This window comes from Heteronotia binoei, chromosome 12 (assembly GCF_032191835.1).
Source record: "Heteronotia binoei isolate CCM8104 ecotype False Entrance Well chromosome 12, APGP_CSIRO_Hbin_v1, whole genome shotgun sequence".
NCBI lineage: Eukaryota > Metazoa > Chordata > Lepidosauria > Squamata > Gekkonidae > Heteronotia > Heteronotia binoei.
This window is the reverse complement of record NC_083234.1, coordinates 66581273-66595298: the sequence shown is the minus strand read 5'-3', so window position 1 is coordinate 66595298 and position 14026 is coordinate 66581273. Positions and strand designations below refer to the sequence as shown.

Here is a 14026-nt window from a genome sequence, read left to right as displayed (position 1 = left end):
TCAATTACAAACCTAGGGTGGGGTGGGGGGTGCTTTCTACAAAGACCTCAGCACAAAAACAGTGCATTGAATGCACTGGAGCTAAGCAGCAAAGCCCAGTGCCAACCTTATAGTGACCAGCCCAGTGGCACAACCCTTCCAACTACTGACTAGCTGCTGAACCCAGTGCCCTTGTGACCCAGGTATACCAAAAGATGAATGAACACCACAAAACTGAAATCATGATTCACAAAGTTGAGCAACCTGTTTTACCGCAACACCGTTTTGGAACTTGAGGGTTCTATGGGGGGAAAGCTTTTACAGCTGCCTGAAAATGTGGGGCCTCTCTCAAACCCCCTGCCCCCCCAGCTGCCATTCATTCTACGCTATGTTTTGCCATTGACTTCAATGGCCCCTAGGGAATAATGGTGGGATCAGGGCACCCGTTTTGGGTGCCCCTAGAATTGGACCCGCTGGTCCAATCCTTTTGAAACTTGGGAGTTCTATGGGGGAGAAACTCTTGCAGATCCTCTGCAAATTTGGAGCCTCTACATCAACCCCTTTCCCCCCCAGCCACCATTAATTATACCCTATTTTGCCATTTTCCATGGCCCATTGGGTATAATGGGGCTATATATTCAAGAATAGCCAAATATCTTCCAAATCAGATTCAGCTACTGAATCTACTATTCAGGGATAACCCCACTCCCCATTTTTAAGCCCTGAATACCCCAAAGCCTTCCATTTATTTATTTATTTTGCAAACCCTTACTTCCAGGCATGCTAGTGCACTTGCACACATTAAACATTAAAAAACTTTTTAAAAAGGTCTTTCTCTCTCAACATTGACGTGAACCAAATCGACCTGAATAAATGTAAGTTTTACTTTTGCAATATACTTCTTGGTAGTTTATTTACTGTACTCAATATCACACTTCTAAGGCTCAGCAAACTTTGCTATATTAACTAATATATAGAGATCTGACAATGTTGGGCTATCCTGGGTCATCCGTGTCAGGGCATGAAAGTACAAGTTCTAATAAATGTGTTCACCTTGAAAATACTTCCAGCCTTTCCCCCTACATTTGCTCAGGATTTTAAGTTGGAATGCACAGCTTCAGCCTAAAAGAAAAACCATAAGACATTTTATTGAAAACAGCTTGAGTGAGGCTTTCCATGCAACTACCTATCTGGATGCAATGAAAATGAGTTTCACCACCATGCCTGCCCGCTCTGTGGCTGCTTCAACAAGATCCTATGGCTTTTCCTTCAAAATTGCCATCAGGCAATTGCATTCTGCCTAGTCGTGCAATGTCGTCACACAGCAGTGGCATGGCAGTATCTTGCAATAACTCGCATAGATTTTGCAAACACTTTAGAACAGTGTGATAACCTCTGTGGGTCCCCTGGCAGAGCACAAAGTTTCATCAGGCAGCATGCTGAATGCCCTAAATTCCTCCCATCCATGGGTTATTGCCTTAGCTTATCATTGACTGCAACAGGGGTATACAGTGCATTTCTCAGTTTCTCAATAAATGTTCTCAGGCCCTCTTTGATCCTGCCATTGACTCCCATGTTCCTTCACCTTGGGGTACCTGTTAACAGGTTCTTTTCTAGCCTCAACATGGGTGTACCCCAGGATTCTTCTCTGCTGCTCCACTAGTTGCAGAAACATGGGGTTAGATCAATGATCCTCAATCCTACAGGTACTATGGCATCCACCAATGAGTTTGTTTGTAGTCACTTGCTTCTTTCCTAAAGCCAAGAGCTTCCCTCTACCTCATGAGCAGGAGGTGCTTCAGAAGGATCCAGGAGGATTCACTTTTGGGTCAGCAGGGTCAGACCTAAACTTTTTGGCATCCTAGGCAAGGCTAACTACTTGCACCCCACACACACACTGTTCTCCTCTCTTCTTTCCTTCTCCCCTCCCTCCTGATATTTTTCCAGAATGCCAAATGTAATATAAACTACCACCCTTGACATCCAGTATCAGAGCTTAGATAACTTCCTAGATAAAACTATTGTGTACAAAACATGAATACAACCAACAAGTGTCTGGGGCAGGGGTGACAGGAGAAATTGGAGAGCACAGAAAGCAACTTGTGGCAGAATGGGAGGCAATGTTAGACTGAGGAAGGGCCTTTTTAAAAACACAGTGCTCTCCTCTGATACCCCAATAATTCCATTTGCCATTTAGATGGAGTTAATGAACATCTAATTAGTGGAAAGTTTGCCCAATTTGCCTAGCGGGTGGTCCAGCCCTGGCAGGGAGAGCCAGTTTAGAAATGACATCCCCCATCAAATCAAGATGTTTGGCTTGGAATCTCCAAATATGTTGTGATTAGCCCCTGCTGGGAGCCATTTTGAGACTGGTCCTACCTCCCATGGAAGCCATTTTGTGATGATACCCTTTACCCTGTCTTAAAAGCTGCCCTGAGCCATTGCCAAGCATTGTGAATTTTCTAGTTGTTATAATAGTCAGATCATAGAATTGTTACTAACCATAAAATAGATTCAGGCACATCAAAGTAGCAAACCCCCTCCATAGCTTCTTTCGCTTTTACTAACAAATGCAGGAATGTCCTCTTTGAAGATAAGACCTCCTGGGACTCATTCCCAGGCCCAGCGAGGCCTGGAACCAGGATGAGCCAACCGCAATAGAGACAAGGAAGTTAGAGTGTGAATTTCACACGTGAATGTAGAATTGTTTATAGAACCTTTGATGTGCCATTTTAAAGTTTGTATTCTGTTGTTACTAAGTATCAGTTCCAATACCTAGCTCAACTGAGTCACATGGATTATCAATAAACCAAACTTTGTTTCAAAAACCCAAGGACTGGTTGTTTTGAAATCTCATGCTTGACAGCCATTCACAGGAAGGGTGGGGTATGTATAAATAAATAACAAATAAATAAATAAGATTTCAAAAGCACACACAGGTTCAGTAGGCCCAGGGGATGCATGACTTAGATCCTAAGTATGATTAGAAGAGTTGCATTTGAAGAAGACAACTTTCCCACCTTATACACCCAGGGAAATAGCAACAGTCACTTGGGGGTCAGGAAGCAATTTTCTCCAGGCCAGTTTGGTCAGGGATCCTGGAGGGTTTCTGCCATCATCTGGGCATGAAACAGGGGTCACTGGGAGTTGTGTTGCACAGGGTGTTGGACTTGAAGTCCCTTCCAACTCTATGATTCTGTGATTCATCTCCTTTTGCAGGGTTCTGTACCCCCCTGAAATTGTGCCACCATGGACCAGTGGACCCTTAAGCGAAAGACTGAAGCAAAGTGACAGTCTGAAGCAGGAGAGGGAGTCAGAAAACAAAACGTCCTCTGTTCTTCTACAAAAAAAAAAAAAAAAAAGCTGTTCCATCCAAGGAAATAGTCTTGCAGAGACAAAATGGTACCTTAGGATCCAACCCATTGTTGTTGACAGAGACTGGGCCTCTCCAGGCCTCATGTCCTGAGACCAGCACTTTCTCTCAGCTCATCTGCTGACAGACAACTGTCCTCTTAAAGGTTAGAGCCCTGATGTCATGACACTAGTGTAATCTGTGTGCGACATCACTTCCAGTTACTGGTGATGGATTTCTGGAGGAGCCAGTGATGCCAGCAAGTGGTACAGACTCTCACTGCCCACTACACAGTGAGTGAAAAAGAGTAAAAACTTCAACAGTGGTTTGGGTAAGTGAAGGGAAATTATAGTGGACTCGCTGTGGACAACTGTCTATGAGTCATAATTTTGGACTACAAAAGTTTAAGCAGTTTGGATCCTACAGAGAGATTGTTAGGGCTCAGTCTGAATATTTATTCTTTTTCTTTTCTGTCTCAAAAGTAGTGATATTGAGGAAATGAACCCCTTTAAACTACTAAGGGTTCATTTTTTGTTTGATGGCTTGCATGGTACTCTTGATTCATTTCATTGCATCATTAAAAAGAATTGCTTCATTAAATTCATGAATCAGGCAGATGCTAGATATCATCTCCCCCCCCCCCCCCCTTACATCTTGAAATGCTTTCTATTGATTTCAATGGGCAAAGTTCAATTGATTGTAACCTTCTTGTTTGCTTCCAGTTTTGAATTAATTTTATAAAGTTGGAGGCACTCAAGGAATGAAACATGCTGAATTTCATCCAAATAGATCTTGGTTTGGTCCTCGCCGCCTGGGGCAACTGCATTTTGATCTTGCTGAGAGTTTTTCTGCATGTCCCACTACATTGTTTGTTTGTTTCTTTAATTCATCTTATAACCTTCCCTTCCTTGTGAAACAGGGCTCAGAGCAGGGAACATTTCTAATCAAACAGCATTCAACAGTCAAGTTTATGGTTGCCAGGTCCAGCTCAAGAAATATCTAGGGAATTTGGGGGTGGAGCCAGGAGACTTTGGGGATGGAGCCAGGATCAAGGGTGTGACAAGCATAACAGAACTCCAAAGGAGGATGTGGCCATCACATTTAAAAGGGCCATACTCCTTTTAAATGCCTTCCCTCCATTTGGAAATAATGGATAGGGGCACCTTCTTTTGCAGCTCATAGAATTGGAGCCCTGGTCCAATCTTTTTGAAAATTGGGGGGTGTTTTGAGGAGAGGCACCAGATGCTATGCGGAAAATTTGGTACCTCTATCTCAAAAACAACTTTTCCAGAGCCCCAGATACCCATGGATTAATTCTCCATTATACCTTATGGGAATCAGTCTCCATAGGGTATAATGGAGTGCCAACAGCCATTTCCCTCCCCCACTGATAACCCTGAAGTGGGGGGAGAGCCTCTAAACTGGGGGATGCCCTGCCCCCAACTGGAGATTTTGCAACACAGCAGAGAAACGCAGATATATGTAGCAGGGTAAAGTTACAAAAACCTCTGCAAGAACCAGCCTCAACAGTAAAGAAATTTAAGTGTAATTTACAAAAATTCTTATAACTGGAGACTGGCAAACCTAACCAAGTTAAAATAGTTAAAACATCATAAATAATTAGCTAATGATTTAAAGATGGCACATGAAGGCACACAATATATGTCTTTGTTCTATGGAGGGGGAAGGAGTTGGGGTCAAGCTAAATGGAAAATATTACTGCCCTCAACCATAGGCCTGGTGGAACATCTCTTTCTTGCCAGCCCTGCAGAACTGCATTAGGACCCAATGGGCACAGATCTCATGCAGCAGAGAGTTCCACCAGCTTGGCACCAGGGCTGGAAAAGTCTTGGCTCTGGTAAGGGATAGCTGGATTCTTTTCGGGCCAGGGATCACCAATAAACCCTTATCCCCTATGTATAGTGCTCTTTGCAGGATATACCAAGTCAGGCAATCCTGTAGATATGTTTGTCCCAGACCATTTAGAGCCCTGAAGATTAATATCAAAACCTAGAACCTGAACTGGTATTTAATCTGGAGTAAGTGCAGCTGGTGAAGCACTGGTTGAATATGAGCTGTCGAAGGGGTTCCTGTAAGGACCTACGCTGCTGTGACCTGGACCAGTCGTAGCTTCCAGGTCAGTCTCAAGTCCTGTATTGAGTGAGTTACAGTAATCTAGCCTGGAGGTGACCATTGCATGGATCACTGTGACTAGGTTAGGGTGAGACAGGAAAGGAACCAGATGTCAAATCTGGCACAACTGAAGAAACACTAGTCTAGCAACATTTGTGATCTGGGTCTCCATCGATAAGGAGCCAGTCTCCTGACTGTCAGCAAAGAAGTTAAAGGAACACTGCCAAGACCTGGGAGTTGGTATCCTTTCTCTGAACTCCCACCCTCCACCCAGCCACAGGACCTCAGTCTCAGCCAGCTGTTTCAACCATCCAACCATTGCCTCCAGCACCTTGGCCCAAACAGGTGAGGCAGTATCTGGCCATACATCCGTCAACTGATACAGCTGGGTGTCATCTGCATATGATGACAAAACAGCCCCAAACTACATATCAGCTGGGTGAAGTGGCACTGGAGAGAGGCTTGCCCCAATGTAGGACACTGCATAGCAATGGATATCATGATGAAATCTTCTCTCCTAGCACCACCCTCTGTCCCTGACCTTGGAGAAATGAGGCAAGACTGTCCCTCAAATACCTACCTTCAAGGCTGTCCTCTGAATACCTACATCAGTGAAGTGGTGGGTCAACAGATCATGATCAACCATGTTAAATACTGCTGTTGGAGCAAACAGCAGTGCCAAACTGCTTATGAAGATCATCTGTGAGAGCAACCAATACTGTTTTAATCCGGATTGGAATGGATCTGTTGCATTTGGGCAAAACTCTATGGTTTAACTGTAAAATTTTGCCCAAATGCAAGAGCACCCCAGTGATGTGCTGATGTCATTTTCAGGTGCACAGGAAGTGATTACAATTAATGAAGATACTGTTCAATAAAATACAGTACAGTCAAACTAGATTAATATACTATGAAAGTTACATTTTAAAACTTGTTCCATAAAAAAGGAGAATCTCCCACAAACATCTGTTGAATACTAATAAAATCTAAAACTTTACTTTTTCTAATGTATTCACACAGAACAGTACAGAACATTCTGCATTGTTTTGTGCATGTGTATTTTTCCAAGCCTAAAAGGAGCTGCATGCCCCCCAGACCTGTTGTCGTCATGTGCCGCTTTGCACCCAATTGTTAAAAAAAGGTCAAAGTTAGCAGCCACAGCTGCTGCACAATCAGAGAGCTGTTTAGCAAGTGCCTGAGTTGGATGGTGTCCCGGTGAGGAGACGTGGGTCATGTCTGACCACAGCTGTCAAATGGTCCATTTGCCTGGTGAGCAGGTTCACAATAACAAATCTCTCGCTCACTAATAAACAGTAACAAAGGGAGGGGGTTGTACATAGGCTGGTACCAGAGAATATAGAAAGTATCACAATCCACAATAACAAATCTCTCTGTTCAAAACATTTATGTGAATTCATCCAATCTTGCACATTCATGCAAACTCATTCAGTCATATTGAATTCACTCAATGGAAACGTACAATATTCAAAGACATATCAATATCCTCCTAAAGAATCCTTTTAAGGAGCCCACATATTGGCTGATTTACAAAGTTTTTTTTGTATATGCTTCTTAAAGTCCCAAAAAGAACCCCATTAGAACAGCCCCAACAAACAAGTGGTTGACTTGGTTGTTTGTTTCATCCACACTTTGTCATTAGGTGGGATCTTCCAGAAAATATCCAAAATTTCAAACAGTTCAGTAAAGCAAAGAAGAAGACGACTGCAGATTTTTTCCCCACCCTTCTCTCTGAAACAGAGGCTCAGAGCGGCTTACAATCTCCTACATCTTCCCCCTCCGCAACAGACACCCTGTGAGGTGGGTGAGGCTGAGAGGGCTCTCACAGCAGCTGCCCTTTCAAGGAGAACTTCTACAAGAGCTATGGCTAACCCAAGGCCATTCCAGCAGGTGCAAGTGGAGGAGTGGGGAATCAAACCCGGTTCTCCCAGATAAGAGTCCACACACTTAACCACTCCACCAAACTGGCACTCATTCAAAGCCATCCACATTCACATCCCAGCAATCCAATACCATGTACCTTTGAATATTGTATTTTCACACTGAATGAATTCAATATGAGGGGATTAATTTGCATGAATTTAAAAGATTGAATGGATTCACATAAACATTTTGAATAGAGAGATTGCTTATTGTGATTCTGATACTTTCAATGTTCTCTGGTACCAGCCTATGCACATCCTTTCCCTTTGTTACTGTTTATTAGTGAAGAGGTTCAGCATGAAGTCCTCAACCTCCCACATGTATCTCAAAACTAGAAATGGACCAATATGGCCATTTTCATCTCTATCCGACTTTGTTATCAGCTTTTCATTTGTCTGATTTCCGATGCTACTTCTTTTCTGTCTTTTGTCATCAATGGTTTTGGCCTACACCAAGTCCATCTCTAATAGCAGTAGTTTTGCCTCCCAAAGAAACTAACACCGCTGATCCCTCAGTGTGTGCTGCAGCGAACGAAACAAAAAAGAGGGGCCCAATTTTTCCTTTGAGTGTCTAGGAGTAAGACAGAACAGCAGGACACAGGTGAAGGGAAAAGGTATAATAAGGCAGCACCCAGCTTTTAGTGCTGTTCCCTGAAAAGCATTTACGGGAGCATAAGAAGACAGTTCAATAAAGATATGAATGGATTTGCAGAAATAGTGCATTTGGAGGGAAAGAGATTTGAAAGAGAAGTGGCTCGATAGAGTTGCTTTATTATTGCAATCCCCAAAGGTCAATCAAAAATGCTATCTGAACAGTATGATCCCATGTGCCAAGATGGAATGAAAAGCACGGCAAGAAAAAGCCTTCCTTCCCGAGTGCTGCTCCACAATAATAGAACTTGTATCCCTTGGAGATTTTCCGTGTCCCACATCAGAGTAATTTTTTTCTTTTTCTTTTTCACAAGTGGTTCCTGGATATACTGGTTCTCAAGTAATTTCCAATTCACATGACAGTTTTTCAAGGCAGAAAGGGCACCGCAAAGTGATGTTGTCCTTAATGCTCATATAATGATGTGAAGAAAGTAGCAAAGAAAAAAACATTCTGGCCTCCAGCACCAAAACGTTTTGTCACATGGCGACACTGAGACTGCAGTAGATTCAGGACGGGCAAAAAGAAGGTCTTCATGACACAAGTTGTGATTTATTTGTGGAGCCCACTGCCATGGACTATAGCAGGGGTCCTCAAACTGTGGGTACATTTGGACAGGGGGGTTGGGGATAGAAAAAGTCCAGCAGGAACTCATTTGCATATTAGGCCACACACCTTGACATCACAATGGTTTCACACAGGGTTTTTTGCTAGAAAAAGCTCAGCAGGAACTCATTTGCATATTAGGCCACACCCCCTAACACCAAGTCAGCCAGAACGACATTCCTGTGCATTCTTGCTAAAAAAAAAAAAAAAGCCCTTCATTTGGAATTCTGACAAAATGTTGGCCACAAAATGGCTGTCACAGGAGACAGAGTCAGCCACAAAATGATTGCCACAGCTTAACTGCAGTAATATAGTGCAGCTTGGGTTGTGGTGGCAGCTGCTGTCAAAGTAACATTAAAAAATAATGTGCACAACTAATCAAATTTCCAATATCCATCAGAACCCTTGCTGGGCAAAAGCCCTACCCGGCCCCCCTCCACTTTCTAGAAGCATTTGGTGGGTGCCAGAAAGGGTGTGGGCAGGTGCCATCATGCGCACAGAAACCACATGTGAAACCCCTGGACTACAGTGATTCACTTATTCAAATGGATTTAGAAGCAGATTAAACAAATTTCCATTCAGATGTTGTACGTGCCTAGTTGGCAGATCCTGGAGGCCAGCAGTGAGGGGGAAAGCAGGTGCTTTAATTCCTTTTGGTGCTCTTCATAAAGGATTTCTTACAGGAAAACCATGAACTGGATAGCCCAGGCTAGCTCAATCTTATCAAATCTCAGAAGCTAAGCAGGACCGGCACCAAGGAAGTCCAAGGTCATGACGCAAAGGTAGGCTATGAAAAACCACCTCTAAATGTCTCTTGCCTTGAAAGTCCCACAGGGTCACCATAAGTCAGTTGCAACTTAAAAAAAAAAAAACACAATTGAAAAAAAATTTAGTGCAAGTTGATCACTCAAAATAAGTCTTCCAGCACATACATAACGGCAATCAATGTACAAACAGCCTGCAGTATAGAGTAAAACATCTGCTGCTTAAAGTAACAATGTGTTACATGTTTTTATCATCTGATTCATCATCTTCTTTCAGAGATTCCTTGCCATATTTCTCTGCTTCTTCCTTAATGTCTTTTGGGACAATTTCATGTTTCCCCTTTGTTATTTCTCCAACCCAGCTGAGTTCAAGTTCAAAAGCTTTATCTTTTACTTCATCGTGGTCCATGTAGATTATTTTTGCAACTTCTTTAACAACATCACAGCAAGTCTTTTCTTTCATCTGAAGCTTTTCGATCTCCGTCTTTGCCACTTGCCTCGCTTTACTGATGGCACATCCTCAGTAACCATATGAAACTCCCGATGGATCAACCATGTACAGCTATGTACCATCATCCTCGTCATATGAACCCAACATGAAACTGCAACCAAAAGGTCAGACAGCACTATACAAAGTGTAGGTGTGCACATACATAGCCACTCAGTCTGCAAGATGTTTGAGTGGAATATTATAACCATAGTTGGATCTAAAGTTCGACACTTCTTCCCTCGCTATGTCAGCCAGAGATTGGGCATCTGCCAGGAGTTCTGCTACTGCCATTTCGACATGTTGATCGACATTAAAGAGACGTTTACTGGAGCCTTCTTCATACAGCTTGGACAGGACTAGTTTTTCTACTCCGAAGATGACACCATCCTTACACCTTATCCAGATTGCTGTACTGCTGTTCTCCACAGCTTTCAGTTTGGTGTAGTGGTTAAGTGCACGGACTCTTACCTGGGAGAACCGGGTTTGATTCCCCACTCTTCCAGCTGCTGGAATGGCCTTGGGTCAGCCATAGCTCTCGTAGGAGTTGTCCTTGAAAGGGCAGCTGATGTAAGAGCTCTATCAACCCCACCTACCTCACAGGATTGTCTGTTGTGTGGGGGCAGGTTGTGACCGCTCTGAAACTCTGAGATTCAGAGTATAGGGTGGGATACAAATCCAATATCATCATCATCTTCATTGCATACTCAACTTGAAACACTCTGCAATCTGGAGAAAATGTAGTTGGTGACAAGTCATACCAAGTGCTGATGGAGCTCATAGCTGAGGGAAACACCATGAGCCAAGCCAACCGCTCTCACTCCTCACTGGCCTTCCTTTTTCTCTTTTTCTCCCCCTCAGTCTCCAGTCAGCTGCAACATGATAAAACTTTCCACTACCACTGTAGGAAACTGGATTCTGGAAAAGTTGGACCTCTGGCTTTATCCAGTAGGGCTTCTCTTCAGACAATTTGTTCCAGTAAAAAAAACATCTTAATGAGATAAGGTCATAAATTACCACACCCTGAAAAAGCGAAGTGTCACTCAGGGCTTTCCAGAACATTACAACTCCATGGGAGCACTATTTTACAAGGTGAGAGTTGATGTGAAAAGGCGCCTTGTGGTGATTCATCCATCTCTGGAATGCGTGAATCAGTCATAACAGTCAAGATAAAAGCCCTGTGGACCGTCTTTCTCAACTGGAGTGATGCAGAACATGCAAACTAAATGCAGTTTACCTTTCCCAAACAGGGTCTTGGCATCCCTTAATGGAATTATTCATCCCCACTTGGCCTAAGTGGTTTGGAAGACCCAACAAACTTTGGCATTCACTGGGTGATCTGTCCTCTAAATGACCGCTACCATATATTGCACTGATTCACTCTGACATGGAGGAAAATAAAAACAAACGTTGGGTTTCAGAAGCATTTCTTTCCTTTTGTTTGCTGTCGTTTCCTCTTGCTTTGAAGTTTTTGCCTCCTACAGGAAAGGTTATTGTTTTGGAAATCGTGTCTAAAGCATTCTTCATTTTCTTGCCTTGTGAATTTTCTTAGTGTTTAAATTTTTTATGGGAGCTTGATGATAACCAGAGGAGTCAGAAGGAACCATTTTGTATTGCAGAGAGAACCTCTTAGGCATGAACGTTGTTCCTATCCCAGTCAATTTTCACTGAAAAGTAGAGACTTCAGTCTTTCAGTTGTGGTAGCAAGCCTTTGAACTGTTGCAACTCCTTCTGTTCCCCCAGATTAGGATGGGATTTGGACTTTCTCATCTCCACTGTTTTGACATCAAAATCCCTTCCATGGTTTTATTGGTTGTTTGTGAGAGTTCAGCCTGTGAAATTTTTCCCATGACATTTTCTATGTCCTCATATGATTTTCTCCATTAAACATAACCATTTCTCAACACCATTTGTGTCACAGTTTGAGAGCCAGTTTGGTGTAGTGGTTAAGTGTACGAACTCTTATCTGGGAGAACCGGGTTTCATTCCCCATGCCTCCATTTGCACCTGCTGGAATGGCCTTGGGTCAGCCATAGCTCTTGTAAGAGTTGTCCTTGAAGGGGCAGCTGCTGCAAGAGCTCTTTCAGCCCCACCCACCTCTCTCTCAGCCCCAACAAGTTGTGGGGTGGAGGTAAAGGAGATTGTGACCACTCTGAGATTCAGAGTATAGGGTGGGATATAAATCCAATATCATCATCATCTTCTTCTTCTTCTCCTCCTCCTCTAAACTGCCATTGTACATATACATATAAATGTTGCATAGTATGCATATGGTATACAGCTTACATCAAAACTGCATGCCATCAAACCATCCAAAGAAGGAGAGGAAGTTTGGAGACATCTTTTTGGCAGCTGAATGGGATCTGGGCTCATGTGACCATCTCAAACCATAGTGGTATATAGGGCATGACCTCTATTGTTAACTTGAATTTGCAAATTAGGATCATCTGAGGGAAGGTGGCCTAAGCTCTCCAGAACCCAAACTCTGGATCATAGAAGTTTACCATGCCACCTGACAAAATATCCTCCTGGTTAGCATCAAGGAGAAATGTGAATCACTGATATTGGACTGGTTATTAACAAAGCAATGAATGCATTATTACTCTGCATCCTCTCCAACATACCATTAACGATTTCGCAGAGACTGACATGTGTCACGAGCCCTGACGAGGAGGAGCTGGAAAGGTTAACAGACCTGGAAGAGTTGCCAGCCAGTTCCTCAGCTGAACAATCAGCAGCTGGCTCATCAATCACTCTCCAGCCACCAGTGTCAGCTGTTGATGATCAATCTCCTCCAAGCTCTCCTCCTCCCATCTCAAGAGTTCGAAGCAGGCTCCGGAAAGAACTTTCAGAGCGATGACATGAGGCACACCGATGCTTCAGATCTCTCAGCCCTGAGTTCTAGCAGAGTCACTGCCACCCAGGGAGCAGGCTGATTGAGACTCCCATATAGCTCCCACTCAGGACCTGGTAACCTTGTGAAAGCAACAAGTCTATTCTCTGGCTTGCATCCATGCTCCTTCCTGATCCTGACCTGCTTGATTTCCTTGGCACCCTGACCTTTTGGCTTTTGGACATTGACTTCTGATTCTGGTTTGTGATTCTGCATTGGTGACTTGGCTCCTGCTTGACTTCCTGGAATTTGACCTTGGACTGGCTTTGGACTCCTGCCTGCCTGCACCCTGAGAATGTGACAATATGAGGTTACAATGCTCAGACCATTGTAATGGTTCAAGATAGTCAGAATATGGATGAAGATGAATTTGTTTACTGGCCAAACAAAGAGGAGCCTATCAATTGTGAGAGCTTTTAAGTCAGTCCACTCTTGAAAGAACACAAGTGTTTATCCAATGAAGGGAAGTCCATAATCCAAGACTTCATTTTTGAAGTTACCAAGGATGACTGTTTTAGAAGTGAGGCATTTTCAGGGTCCTTGGTGATCAAAATCAGATAGCCCAATTAGTAAAACATTTGAACTTTAAAATCTCAACAAAGAAGAAACTTTCAACGGAGATGCACCCATGATCGTGTAGTTTTGTTATGTTTGAACTAATTTGATTGAAATTTAATGTATTTCTAAGTCTGAAATTGTGGTCTCTCTTACAGTACTAGCTTTTGGCTTCTCTGACTTTATTTTAACTTAATTTTTTATCATAATTATAGCCACTAGGAATTCTCAGAAACAAACATAATCCTTGTTTTAAAAAAATCCACCCTATTTGTTGTTATTTATAGTATCCTTTTACTTGCTAGAAATATAATTTTAATAAGCAGATTGTAACTATAATACTGTTATCTGTAATATTCAACATTTTAAGATTTCATAATTTTTTTTAATTAGTCTTCCAAATAGCAATTAAAATTCAAAATGACTTGTCGATGACTGTACATAAATGGAAACCCAATCAGGTTTCACTGTGTGATGATGTCATTGGGGGGCAGTGAAATCAAGTGAGAGATAAGAAGCAACATCATTTTGCAAGCAGTGCTAAAAAAAAAAAACCTATTGAATGGACTTTTTTGCCACCGAAGAAAACCAAAGATGAAAAAAAACAACAACAGCTTGACAAACATAAAAGTGTTCATAGTGACCGTTATGGAGCCATATTTTAATTC

General features: G+C 42.7%; 1 pseudogene; it reads right to left on the bottom strand.

The window, feature by feature from the left end:
- Window positions 1-9553: 9553 nt before the first annotated feature.
- LOC132580025 (proteasome subunit alpha type-3-like) lies at window positions 9554-10360 on the bottom strand (annotated as a pseudogene).
- Window positions 10361-14026: the final 3666 nt, after the last annotated feature.